The 14822-nt window shown below is 39.6% G+C and overlaps 1 protein-coding gene across 2 annotated transcripts in view; it reads right to left on the reverse strand.

The window, feature by feature from the left end:
* Positions 1 to 14822, reverse strand: part of mAChR-B (muscarinic acetylcholine receptor) — a 31691-nt gene that overhangs the window by 12500 nt on the left and 4369 nt on the right. The window lies entirely within an intron of this gene.

The following is a 14822-nucleotide window of genomic DNA, read 5'->3' on the forward strand; positions in this document are numbered from 1 at the left end:
ATGTAGGGGGAATGGGTGTGGCTTGATTTAAAATGGCTGGAGATGGATGGTTTGGTCTAATTGGAGGGTCCGATAGGAGAGTTCTCACTGTATCTGTATAAGTGAAAGCATTGTGGGCAGACTCACAGCTGCTCACAGGGTATATCCTAGTCAGGCGCTGCCGATTTTATTTATCCTGTTATCCTGCTGCGCAGCATCCTGTGTGGAACGTGAACGCTTGTGCTATATATCTTATGATACGCCATATTTTATGCGTTTGCAAGCGGAATTTTTGAGTACACAAATTAAAAGGCAGACCGTGTGGAAACGCTACACGCCCCCCCCCCCCCCCCCCCCCCAGCACACTTCACTGCCCAGTCCCCCACCATCTGCCACAGACCGTTGCGTGCTCACATAATTAATGGAGGGACTTCGGACTGCCGCACATTAATCGATAAGCACTCAATTAGCAGGCCTTAAAGGCTTAGACTGTGAACACCAGGCTTTTGCCTTGGTGCGCTCAGCTCGGCAAATATTGCGTGCTGCATCCGTTATAGGGTTGAGCTGAGTCCTGGCCAAATGATTCCAATGTGCCTTAATTGTGCTGACATTTTCATGTCAAATCGATCGATCAATGAGGCAGCTGCAATAACAGCGAGAAACATGACAATTTTCATGAAATACAATCAACGCACTCCCACCCCAAAACCAACTTTCCCCACGTGCCACACCTGCTTGCTACTTGCGGCCTAAGCCTAATTTATGCCGCTTCATGCGTTGGGGAATTGAATATATGACAACTTTATAGAGTTGACTTTATTATAATCGCATAAAGTATTTGCCGTGCTGGGAGGTAAGTTTTCTGGCCAGCGTTGATTGCGGCCAGGGTTGTGGGGCAGGTTAGTTAAACAGCTTGTGCGGCATTGTTGCTGCACGCGCCTGTGTCTCATGCATTTTTCATGGGTGCCACAACGATGTCGTTAATGTGCCTGGCAGCTGCTGCTGTTGCTGCTTGCCACACAGCAACCAAGTTTATGCAACAGATTTATGGTAGCGCAGCTACGTGCCGCTGCTAGCAGCAGCGCACAAGCAATAGGAGCATGGCGTAGCAGCAGGACATCTGCTGACGTTCCCAGCTCTGTTGCTAGCCATTCGCCGCACCATCCCGCAAATTGGCTTTGCATTGCGTTGAGCGTTAAATAACGATTGCGCTGAACTTGCAACAACTCGATGACAGTTTGGAAAACTTGTTACCATTGTTGATTTCATTAGCTGCCAGCCGGCGATTCTAGCTGACCCCAAAATTCTCGCATCCCAGCCGGCAGGGCCGCTGCAAAACTTTTCCCTTCATAATTAAATGCAACAAGCTGTGGCGCAACTGAAGCTCACAGCTGAACTCAACTCATAACTCATGCAGGCACTGAGGCTGCAGTTGCAGCCGTGCAGCTTGGCCTAAACAAATAACTGTCCTCGCTCGACAATTTACATAATAAATGAGCAGAAAAATGACAGTTGAGTGGTTTTCACTGGGAGATAACTTGTCTATAGATTGGGCTGCAGAAAATGGCGTATGCAGTGGAACAGACACGTCTAAGGCTCGGACGAAACAGAGTGCGAGTTTGAGCTCCGTGTAGGCTTAAGCCTTAACTCAAAAAATACGAAAAAATCATACATACACAAATATGGGGAATATCGTAGCTTATATCGGTTCTATCTCGAACTGTTGCAATAAATTAAGAACTAAACATCAACTTTGCACATATTTCAAGAGTCAAATCTAAAATCGTTCCTATGGTAGCCATGTTATATAGTGGTTCGATATTAAAAATATTTATGAGGATAATAATAAATGCTGAGCTTGAACAAGATATCTATTTACTTAATTTTCTTAAACTCTTCCTTCTTACAAATTAATTGTGAAACGTGTAACGCATGTATGTGCAAATGCATAACGTGTATTAATACCTGAAAATGTATACCTTGCTGATCATTCATTTTCGTCACAATTTGTATATGCTACATACGATTTTGGTGAGTATACGGTATACAATATACCATATACCAAATGGGAAGTGCTGCACATTAACGTACTACAGAACTTATATGTAAGGACTTACGCGCGTAGCTACTTAATGAAGCCTTGATATGACTTTCGCGCCTAAAGAATCAACAACGGGGCGGGAGACGTGGCATATTTTTTGTAAATCCTTGAGCAGCGGAAATGAGTTCCTCAGAATAGATTTTAGCTGGGAAATGAGCTTTGCTCAAAGTAAAAGCTATTTGCTTTGTGTGTGTGTGTGTGTGTTTCTGTGGGTGTCGCTGACAACAAATTAACAGCCTTTTACTGTTAACTAATTTAATTATTTGCGATTTGTCAGCTAAAATGTGCATTAAACTGATTTAAAATAAAAAGTTTCGCACAGTTTCAATTATAATATGCTGACCTCGTTAGATGACAGCTGTTTAAATGAACGAGTATCAACAAACCAAAACGACCAACACAGTTTTCTATGCCCCAATTTGTTGACTAAAGGCTGAGATGTCAAGCAAAAAATAATATTTAATACATCTAGCATTTTTATAGTCGTTGACTTTGACTGGACCCATTGAAAATGTGTAAAAAGGGTATAATATATTTGTGCAAATGTATGTAGCTGGCAGAAGAAATCAACTGCGATCCCCCAAAGTATATCTAATCTTATTCTGAATCAATAGCCGAGTCGATGTAGCCATGTCCGTTTGTCTGCCCGTCTCTACGTTTGTCCGTTCCTAAGGATCTCAGATCCTATAACAGCTATAAGAGCAAGAGATTGATACATAACTCTGATAATCGATATGAAAATCCTGTTTTTAGTTATAAAAGATAGCGTCAAAATATTCAATATGCAGCTTCTTGAAGAGTATATATAACATGTATCTTTCACTTTAAAGCTATCGCCATTGTGGTTTATCAGTTTTGAATATGATTTTAACCTTTTAACACTTAAATTACCTAATACCATCTGTGATCTCAGTTTTTCCATAAAGGTTAGCAATTTTTTAAATCTGACTGATCCAGAACTTATACGTTATAAAAAATGCAAGCCTTATGTACAGGGTACATGGGAAAATAAAGGCAATCATTAAACATTTGCCAGACGTCAAGTACATCAAGAGCATAATTAAGTGCATAATCTATGTACATTATAAATTGCAGGCAATTCTACACAATGTAAGTGGATAATCGCTGGCGAGCAGCTGGCGGGTTGGGGGCGGGCCATTATTATATTATGCCTCCATATAATTTTGCTGTTGAGTAGTTTTTCATGTTTTCCAGTTATTTTCCGTTATTCGAGCAATGCCTTTTGTCTGGCTTTTCAATTTCAGGCGTGCGCTCAACATTAAAGGATTTCAGCAACATGCAAACGAATCTACTGTATTTTATAGTATTTTTCTTCTTCCCATTTGCCCAGCACAGTTCGAGCTCGCTCGGGGGAAATGGATTTTCATTTGCGCGGCTGCATTTTGATTCGCAGTGTTTCCCTTTCTGTATTCATTTTTATTATTATTTTTTTTTTGCTGATTGAGAACCGTGGAGGCATCGCACTGCATAAATTGTGCAGAAAATTGTGCTTTATTAAAATATGTGACAATCAGCAGCAGCGGCAGCTGCCACAATGCAACTACACAGTTTTTGCGATAGAAACGGCATGATAAGCAAAGATATGCATAGGCAATTAACAAAATAGAACACGTATAAAAAGTATTTATTTACATTTTAATATTGATTTTGAAATTAATTAAAATTGAGTATGCTCAACATCAAAATTAATTTAAAATAAAGATAAGAACATTAATTATAGTCTTCATATGCACGTAAGCTATCTAATGCCAGCTTTGCGTAGTGAAACAATGTGTTTTAACTTACTGCTCTACTATGCGATTCTCATGAACTCAAGTAATACGTAATGTGCTTGCATGCTTTGATTATAAGTGATAACTTGTTTTGGCTATCTAATAAACTTGTTGTGTGCTCATAAGCTCTCTCTTTATCTTGTTCTCTCTCTCGCTCTCTCTCTCTTTGTCTCCTCCTCCCTCTTTCTCTCATTTAACTTCTCTTTACTCACTCTCTATTTGTTTCGTTCACATAGGGATTTGATTAATAGATCAATTTTTATCCATGCAATAAATAATTTTTTTTAGCGAAGTTATTTATTTTGGATATTGAAAAAAATGTAATCTTATCGCATTTTTCTTGCTGATTGATAAGAAAATCTAAAAAAATCTGACCCTGTGCCTAATGGATCATTCGATTGCCAACACGAAATGCTTAAATATTACGCACAAATATTCAAACACATAAGTAATACGCATATATAAGTATGTACACATCAAGTGCTTCTCTCTGCTGCTTGCGCCAAAAAACGTTTTTTTAATTTATATATTTTTATTTTGTTGTTGTTGCTGTTGTCGCTGCTGTCAACGCATTATGTAATTATTTATGAAATTATGAGAAATGGCTGGCAGCAAAGAAACAAAATATCACATCCTTGAGTCCTTCCACTTGAAGCCACGTTTTTTTTTTTTTTTTTGAGAACGTGCTGTGGCCCATTTTATTACATTCGCTGTGTTGTGCTTTGAGCCTTAGCGAGCGAATTGTGTGAGCAAAAAGATACAAACACTTTAGTATACAGCAGACAGACAAACGGACCATCCAAGCGACCGATGACAACATATATAGCTCAAGGAGGAGGACGAGCTGTTGGCTAGCACGTGAGCCCCTAGTGCATCGTTAAAGATTTATTTTGAAATTCCAATGGGCAACCAACCAACACGCCATGAGTTGCTGCGCGTAATTGTGCACTTTAGTGGGTGGTTTATATGTGGTGTGGGTGGTGTTGTGGTGCTATTGCGGCAGTTTTGCTTACTTTTATGGTAATAATTTCAGACAACGGAAACGGAAATGTAAAAACGTGTTGCCAGGAAGTCATAATTCAGCTTAGACAAACGAGAGATAGTAGACGGCATGATGTTGGGACGGAGGACGGGGGACGGGGCACGGGAGGCATATGAGTGCCACATGCAACACGCCGCTGTCGGCAGCTGTTGTTCTTGTTGTTGTTATTGTAATTGTTTCTGTTGAAGGACTACATCGCATTAATGTGGTTTTACAACATGTCGAGGCATAAAAATGAGAAATTGCTGCCACACATGCTTCTCTCTCTGTGTGGGTGTGTGCGTGGCTGAGGGTTTCTGTGTGTGTGTGTGTGTGTGTGCGCGTGTGTGTGTGCGTCGGCAGTTGCAGCAAAATCAAAGGCCGCCCAACAGAGTTGGTCAGCAACAATATAGTCGAAATTAGCGCAAAATGAATTATAAATGCGACCTCAATAAAAAAAGAAAACAAAGAATATAATAAAACAAGCAACTGTGCTAGATTTGAGAAAGCTCGATTACTAAATACCCTATAGCTCCTAGGGCAGCAATCGGAATTGAAAGTCTAAATATATGTATATTATAGTCTCTAAGAGAGAAGCATTCGTGCAGACAAACAGATAATCGGACAAAGTTGGATGGACTAAGTTGAGCCATGCTTTATAGAGTAGATATTTCTTCTGCCTAAAACACACACTTTATGGGAACAGGGTATAAAAATGAAGATTCGCAAGCTCGACAGTAAAAGTCGATGGTTGCGAAAGAAAGATAGCGAATTGTCAGCAGTTGTCGTTTAATATTTTTTTATGTGAATAAATATTAAAACATAGTTTTTATAGAATATTCGGATTAAGAGTTGGGGGTTGAAGTTCCAGTCTAGAACAAATGGTAAGTAGAAAGCTGAAATCGAAGATCATATAGCATATTTTTAAGGGCTTATTTTAATTAGGATCATGCTCTTAAAAATTGTAACTCATTGCTGTGAATATATAATAAGTGTGGTATAAAAAAATTGTACAATTAAGACCATATCACCCTCAGCTTATAGCTCCAGCCGCCTGCTAAGTAAAACCGCTGGCTTTAAAGTTGTATTCCAGAAAAAAACATATTTGATATTCTTGAACAGAATAATATTGAATTGAATTGCTTTGCTTTAATGCTTATCTCTGACTGGGTTCATAATATGCTGCTGCTTTGTGCAGACTCGTAAGTTATGAACCATAAAGGACTTGCCACTTTACAGCACGTTGCGCATTGTATGAAGCATAGTCAACGCTTTATGCGCGGCTTAGCAGCAAATCCCTGACTGTGTGTTTACAGCTGCCACAAAACTGAAATCTTTCGGCAAGCCACGGGGAAAATCTTTAAAGTCTCAGCGTGCCACAGTTGCCACAGCCAAGGGCTGGTCTGTGTGGGGCGAAGAGAGCAGGCACATTCCATTCTTTGCTTGACAGTGCTGCTGGCAATTATCACAACATCGTGTCGCAGTCATCGTCCTTGCCATCCTGCCACACTAACAATAATACCCAAACGAACAGCGTACAACAAAATGCGGCAACCAATCAGGCAAACAGTGAGCGATGCGCCCCACAACGCCCATTTTTAATGTGCGCCAACTTGACTGGAACTCTGAAGCTCAGGCTTTGGGTCTGGCCGTTGGTTTCGGATTGTGGGTCTGGGTATTGGCATTGGAATTTGCTGTGCAACTGCTTGAATTGTCTTGTACATATTTACACTGGGCAACAACAGAAAATTGACATAAAAACCAAATTGTCCATAAAAATGTATTTCCCTTTAGCCAGCAAAGATCTGCCCAAACATGTTTATTTTTTTCTTTTTGACACTCTTGTAGAGGGTATTACATCTTTGTCATGAATTGTGTAACGCCCCGGATGGGGCGACTCCAAATTTTTGAATTATACATATTCCGGAACAGTATTAATAGCCGAGTTGATACTCTCTCTGTCTATTGCGTCTCGCAGTTAAAAATCTAATATCATGAGACTATGCATAGATCCCCTTTACTGTTGCAGGCGATTCTAAATCTTAGAGCTCTAGAGTAAGAATCGGTAGAAGAATTGTGTACTTAAATGTTTTTTATATACCTTTCATGTGGGCCATAACATCATATCATATAATCATTGGAGTACTTCATTATATAGCTCTCTAGAAATATGTTTTGACCACTTCTAAGCCACTTGTCCACAAGTGTGTTAAATTTTCGACGTGCCGAAAATAGACATTCCTGCTGTGCAGCGCGCTTCAACGCTTATCGATAAAGTTCGACTGGGAGCAGGGGAGTAGGGTGCGGTTGCTACCCATTGGCAGCACTTCGCTGCCGGAATTAGTTTCAATGTGCACAGTCAAAAAAAAAAAAGAAAGAAAGAAAAATAAACCCCCAGCGACATAGCCCAACTCCGTTTCCGTCAACAATTTAATCAGTTCATCGTCATTGCCGCAAATCCTTGGCTAAAGGTTTTTGGTAACATTTTATTTTGGCGCTTGTTCATTTCGCAGACCCTTTGGGTTTTATGTTCCGTAGACATTGGCACCAAATAAGTCCATTTTAGTTGACTTTTTATTGATTGTCAGCTACAGGAAATTAAATGCCATGTCTTTCAGCCCGCCAGCTAGCCAGCCAGCCAATATTTTAGTTTCCTACATTCATTTGCCCCTTGCTAATGTTTATGCTTTGGCAATTATTATCGTAATTAATAAATATTTCGATGCGGATAAGATGGCAGTAATAGAATTGTGTTAATATACTGGGTAACACAGTAGATATCCGACTAAACGGAGAATAAATAAAATTTATCTACAATAAAAGTAAGGGTCCAACTATGACCCAAACGAAGTTTTGGAAAAATGATAACAATTGAAATTTTGGAAATTACATTTGGGATATTGTGACTCAGCTTGGATATAAATATAAAAATTAAGATAGTACATATTCAGTTTGAGTTTTGACAAAATTATAGAGTTTGAAAGCATGAACTAGAACGAAAAATGATAGTTGTCTACATATTTGTTATTTCTGGCTTTTTGATAAATTTATTTATAAAAAAAATATATATTCCTCAGAATTTTTTTAATGTTTATATAACTATAAAGGAATTCGAGTTTTTAATGCAGTTTTTTATATAGGTCAAATCATATGAAAAATCATTAGAAAAATATCATCAATCATAAATATTGGTTAATTAGAAGACTGAACGGAAAATTAAAATGATTTGTCATGCACGTTTTTCAGCAAATTTTTATTTTTCGTACGCTCTTGTTTTCATTTACCAGTGCTGTAAAACGACCAATTGCTCAGCAGAGCAGAATAGATGATGATTGATACTGCGTGCATGTGCTAATTGAAACGTGTCGATTGCAAAAACAGATGCGACAACTTTTACCGGAATATCGAGCGTGCTCTGATGCCCGTTATCAACACCGAGGCACACACACACATGCTGAGATATATGCAAACACGCACATTGACTTTGAATGAGTTTTTAATAACATTGTTAGCGTCAGCTTGTGTGATGACCACAGCCGCGACCAGGCGAGCCTTGGCAGCACGGGAATTGACTTCTGCACACGTTAAAGGCCGACCAGCGGGACCGTCAAGAACAGAAAAAAAGCAACAACACAACAACACAACAACAGCACGTGTGTGTGTTGTCTGTGTGTATCTGTTGGCTATTTCTGTTTGTTTATGCCACGCCAGGCGCACATGTAAGCACGAACCCGACCAATGTTTGCTGAACGCCTCGCGCTGCTTTTGGCCAGCATATTGAAAATGTCGCGTTTGTTGTGGCACCGCTTTGGGGTGGGTGGTTTTGGCCCATCCACAGCGGCCAGTAGCTGTTGTGATTTTATTAACACTGCAAAAAAAGGCTGTCGACCATATCTGACGCACTAATTTCTGGCCAAGCCATAATGAGGCACACAGGCGTAGCTATGGAACTATGTCATCCCATTCTGACTGGATGACCATATCTGTATATGTATGTATATGTTATACATAAATATGTTTATATGTAAATACTATATATATACATATATATATATATAGAGTATTGCGCTCAAAGGTCTGATAGCAGTTGCTAAGCTGTTGCCAAATTAGTTTCACTTGGCATATAACACTAAACTAGCCCTCAAGCTTAGGCGCAACACTTTAGCTTATTCATGCTGTGCATACATATACATGCATATATATGCATATGTGTGTGTGTGTGTGTGTGTATGTATAGAGGCAGGTGGCAGTTGTGCTCACACGGACTGCAGATAAAGGCCTATGTACGTTGCACAGTGCAAAGAGTGAAAGAAAAAATGAATAGCAAACAAAGAAGTAGCTGCCGAAAACAAATAATCCGTTTGCTGTGCGTGTGTGTGTGTACTTTGCTGTTTGTGTTTTTCTTTCATATACACACACACACACACACACACACACACACACACCCACGCACAGCATGTTGCAGGCTCGTCTTATCTGGCCTCGTTGGCTGCTGCATTCGCTTTTTGTCTGTTTACATGCTGTTGCCATCACAGCCGCAACATGTTGAGCAGCAAAGTAATATGTTATAACAAAAGGGCAGGCAGGGATTCAGTACAGCTTGTGTGGCAGCTGCATGGTGGCAGGTGGCAGGTGGCAGGTGGCAGCTAGTTTGTTGGCTGGAGATTGCCCACATTGCGTCAGTCAGTGTGCTTTACTGTTAGTCAAGCAGCAAGAAGCTTAAAAACCTCATTGACACGTTCGTGTTGCAGCACTTTTTCGTTTCGCTAAGCCATTTCTTCTGGCTTATTGTCCAACTCTAGACACTAGCTGGCCTCACCCTACGACAGCCATACCCCACACATAGACACACACACACACACACACACTGCTAAATCTTTACACTTGGACAAATGTCAATACACGTAAGTTTAGATTTTTGCTTTGCTGGCTTACGTAGCGTATACGTATTAAGTTACAGCAATTTCTTGCTATGATTTTCAGCGCAACAGTGCGTATGAGTTATTTTGAATGTGCACTTAATTGCATTGAAATTCTAATTTGACTACGCAACATATCGAATATCTAATTTGCATTCCAACAAATATAATAATTGAATTATGTATTTCCTTTCCTTTGCGTATTCATGGAATCCAATTAAATCACCTTTGCCAAGGTAAGTCGTCCCCTTAGAGTATGTAGCTATCCAGCTATCTTACGAATTGTGTAGTATAAAGATAGTAAAGTATATTACGGATGAATATGTGTTAGTATACATGTATATGTATGGTATATATATTTCATTATCATGCATCTGGCAGTGTTCGGTAGATGAGAGGGAAGTTTTGAGTTGCTCAATTTAATTCAATATTTCTTATACTTAGTAGAAATGATATATCATATAAAGATAATTATTAATTAAGCAGTTTGAGGAGCAACTTGAAACTAATCTTCCTTATGAAATTTCATTTTGTTGATGCGAATTTTAAAGTTGTGTGTTGCAGTCTGCGGCGTATTGTTCATTTTTATAATAAACGAATTCCCTTTCATAAATATTTCATGTATTTTATATTTCCATTTCAGTGTAACAATAGCCCCAACGGCAAGTACAGGTAGACAGCTGCCCTTTACGCATTTTGCTAAGCTCCTGACAAAACACATAGTTCAAATATTTCACAAAAGTTTTTCAATTTTTTTCTTGTTTAGTTTTTTGTTGAGGGTTCAAAAAGCAATCATATGAAAGCATTTTAATATTGAGTCTGTTGTAGCAAAATAAAATGTGGACATTTTTTGTTGCAAATAGTTATGCATAAATGACATAATCTGTAAAGCTTTAATAAATGAACATTACGAAAAATTCTATAATCAATTTGTACACCTTGCTGTTGTCAAACTATATAAATAAATATATCTACGAAAATTGTTAGCGACACGCAAGCAAAGGTGGCAAATAAAATAAATAAAATGCCAGCGTTGAAGGTCAGTTTAAGCTGTTGCAGCTCCTGGATCCAGTAACAATATAACTAAGTTTGTCAGAGACCAAAGCTGTTGCTGATACCCCATTTATATTTATAGCAGCAGAATCAATGCCAAATTGGAGTTGTTATATTAAGCCCATGTTGGCTCAGTCAATTTGTGGGTCCAGTTACTTTGACTGGATTTAGTTACAATTGGCGCTGTTCTAATTATGTTATAGCCAATCATTCATTAGACGCACATCGAGTCTGATTTTATGTGCGGCACTCATTAAAGTTTTCTAATTGCAACAACTTTCTAATGCCACAAAAGCCAAACAAATGTCGCTTTTAATTATGTGCTTGCCAGGGATTCGAACAAAAACGCACACACACACACACACACACAGACTGTCTAGCAGCCAGGTAGCCAATGAGCGCCATTTAGCACCTCGACGCACGTCAGATTGTGTGTGGCACGAACCGTGGCCCAGCCCCTGGTTCTGCCACACCCAATGTCAATGCAAAGACTGAACGCCGCTGGGCGCGCTCAAGGCTACAGTGAAATGGCTTTCGCCAAGCAACTGGCTAACTGACTGACTGACTGACTGACTGACTAACTGACGCGCTCTGATCGACAGGCCGTGTGTCAGCGCTTGTGGCTTGCGGTTGGCTTGGCGCCTGCTTATTTTTAAAACGACCTTCGCGCAAATCAAATGCAAAGGTTTCCTGCAGCCAGTGTAACGCGTTTGCCTCTCAGGAAAGGTCAAAGCCGATTTAGTGGCAACTGTCTAGAACTAAGGAATATACAGGACTACACTTGGAGTAAAAATCGCGAATATTGTGTCTATTTCAACGTACTTATATTGAAGGCAAACTGAAAATTCAAGATGGTCAGACATACTGAGAAGGGTTTTTAAACTTTCCTTTCAATTGTCTGCATCTTCATTTAGATCCAGAGTTTTTTAATTATTACATAGATTAGGTTGCTTGCAAAAGACTTTGTATCAATTTATATTTGGAGCGACCTAGCTATTAGAAAAAAGTCGCGTAAAAACGTTTTCATCATAAGAAAATAGGTTTTAAGTACTTTAGTTGCATTTGTTTGCTACGATGGGGGCGTCTTAAGAAGCTTCAGCTATGGAAATCTTTTAAGTAGAAGGCTCTTACCGAGATCTAATTGGCCTTAAAATAAAGTTAACAATTTGAACAAATATTGTACTGATAGTTACTGTTGTGTATGTATAGCAGGATGACAAATACTTTATTCACATAAGCTTTGTGATTTTTGGCATCGTTGTGTAGCTATTCATGTGACGCGCACTGTTTGCCAGTTACCTTATGAGTTGTTTGCCCTGTTGGGCACTCAATAAACATAATTAACATTTTGGCACTCCGACGTGGCCGGGCGACTAATGAATGAATGTGCGGAAAACATTGTGAAGTTCTTTCTACAATACACATTTCATATGCAAAGTGAGCTGCTACAGTTTATTAAAAATGCAAAATGTGCTTAACTATTTGGTTGTAAAGCTGACAGCCAGGTTACCCGTAAGTCTGTAGGGCAAATAAATAAACAGAAAATTGCACAAGCATACACACACACACACACACACACACACACACACACATACACGGCAGAGCTCTTCAGTCACATGCATACAAGTGTCACTTGTGTGTAGCACACTCCACAGTTGCCAACACTTGCAAATTGCCAAGTGAACAAGCACAAGCCATCCAGCCATACATGGCGTATGCGTGTTATGTCCTCTCTGGTTAGCCATTGCTGTTGCTGTCGTTGTCGCTTGCCAGGCTTTTTCTCTGTGCGTCTGCGGCGGCACCGCAGTGTGTAATTAAATATTTTACAGGCAATCTACATTCTTGAGATAAACTCAACTTTACATGTGTGGCTGGCAATGGCCACAAACGACAAGGACAGTAGGGGAAAAATGCCAGCGTTAGAATAAACAAGAACATAAGCAATGCAAAACACCGAATATTGCATCTACTACTTTATTTGCATATATTATATAGTATTGCATACATTATATAGTATTAAGTTTGCAGATGATCATAAGCTAAATATGTGGACATAACTATATAAAATATGAAATATTTTGTAGAGAATTGTGTTTATAATAATATAAAAATGTTATATTTTAAGCTACAGGAAAACATTACCCAGCAGTGTGTTAGAGTATTTAAAGGACCACACTATAAAATGTCAGATTAATTTTTGGAGTTAGAACACCCATATTTACACACACACAAACACACACACACACACGCATGTAAGTGCGAGGCAAAATCTGATCCTGATGTTGCTGCCATTGCGCTTAGGCTGCAATATTTTGAAGGCCCAGCACACACTCACACACAAAAACAAACACACACATACACACCTACTTACACATGCGTTTAGCTCATATTTTTGAATTTGTTGTTCGCCTTTTGTGAAATTTGGATTAGTGCCATTTGACTTTGAGATACAAATGTAGCATGAAAAGATAATCGGCTTGGCTGGGCAAAAACATGGACATCCTGTAGACCGAGTCGTGCCTGCTTTTGAGATGCCACAATCTAACGGCTTTTGCATTCTATTTTGTTTTTTTTTTTGGCTTTTTGGTTTTTTGTTTTCGAGTGCTTTTGTGGGTGTGGCACTGGCTGCTTCGGTGGCACACACTGTGGGTACCCAACAGACCCAAATTGGATTTTGTTGTTGTCTTTCACTTGAGTGCGATGCGAGAGTATGTGCATGAGTGGGTGAGAGTGTGTGTGTGTGTGTGTGTATGTGTGTGTGAGTGTGAGTGTGAGTGTGTGTGAGCGTGTGTGTGTGTGTGTGTGTGCGGCATGTAATACCAGCTTGTTTAACACATACACGCCTGTTCCTAATTGCACTTAGAGTTTGTAATTTGTGAATTGAAACTGTTAGCTGTAAAACTTCGTGCAGATTTATAAGCAAATTATAATGTCGGACTCTGAAATCGCAATTTCTGAAATGGAATGTTGCAAGTTAGTATGTATTTAGCTTACTCATTTCGCAACAGCAGCTGTGCACGATGCTACGCTTCCCCATCACTCTCCGGCAATTAGCGTGTTTTTTATTGCACTTTAATTAACAATTAAGCGGAAATTAAATTAGCGAGCATTTTATTTGCATTTTATTAGCGTTGAGCTGGGGTTCTAAGCAATTTTTTTTTTTTTACTTTTTATTTTCAAATTTAATTAAAAGTGCATTTGCATTGAAATTGACGCGCCTTTATGTATTCAACTAATTAATAAGTTATGCCGCCAGCTCAATCTACCAAGGGACAGAGGGCACGCGTCTTAGCCATGGCAACGAGGCGGCAGCATTTTGTAATTGCCTGGGTGGAAGGGTTGTCCCACAATGAAGGAGTAGGGCTTGACCAAAGGCTAAGCCCGGCCAGGAGCTGTTAAGTGGGTGAAAGCACACGTTCTGGCCACTAGTGTTGGCCTAATTGGCTGGCCAAGTGAAGGATGTGCGGCTTGTTGGCCAGAGACGCGTCCTGCAGCGGGTGCAGCTAAGGGCTGTGCCATATTTAAAGTGTAGGTGGAAAAAAATGGCCATATACACGAATAAAAAAAGCAGTTAGGCAAGCATAATTCCACTTAAAGCGGCTTTTTTATTAGGCTTATTCCAAGTTTCAGAATAAAAAATGCTGACTTTGATCATGTTTAGTACAGGCTAAAGGATAAACATTATCCTTCCAGCTGACACGCGAGTGAATCAATGTCAAAGGAAACGTGTTGCTCACTCATTCAAAAACACACGTGCCCACACACACACACTCACACACACACCGAAGCACACACAGTTTTGCGTGCTATGCATTAAAACTACAAGAGCACAAACGGAAACGGAAATGTAGAAGCGTGTTTCAGCTGAAAGCCATAATTTTGCATTAGCAGCGGCAACAAAACGCAACAAGAAGCAGCTGAGAGCAGCATGCCAGCCTTTCTGCTTGCCACATTTC

The sequence above is a fragment of the Drosophila virilis genome, chromosome 2 (genome assembly GCF_030788295.1).
Source record: "Drosophila virilis strain 15010-1051.87 chromosome 2, Dvir_AGI_RSII-ME, whole genome shotgun sequence".
NCBI classification, from domain to species: domain Eukaryota; kingdom Metazoa; phylum Arthropoda; class Insecta; order Diptera; family Drosophilidae; genus Drosophila; species Drosophila virilis.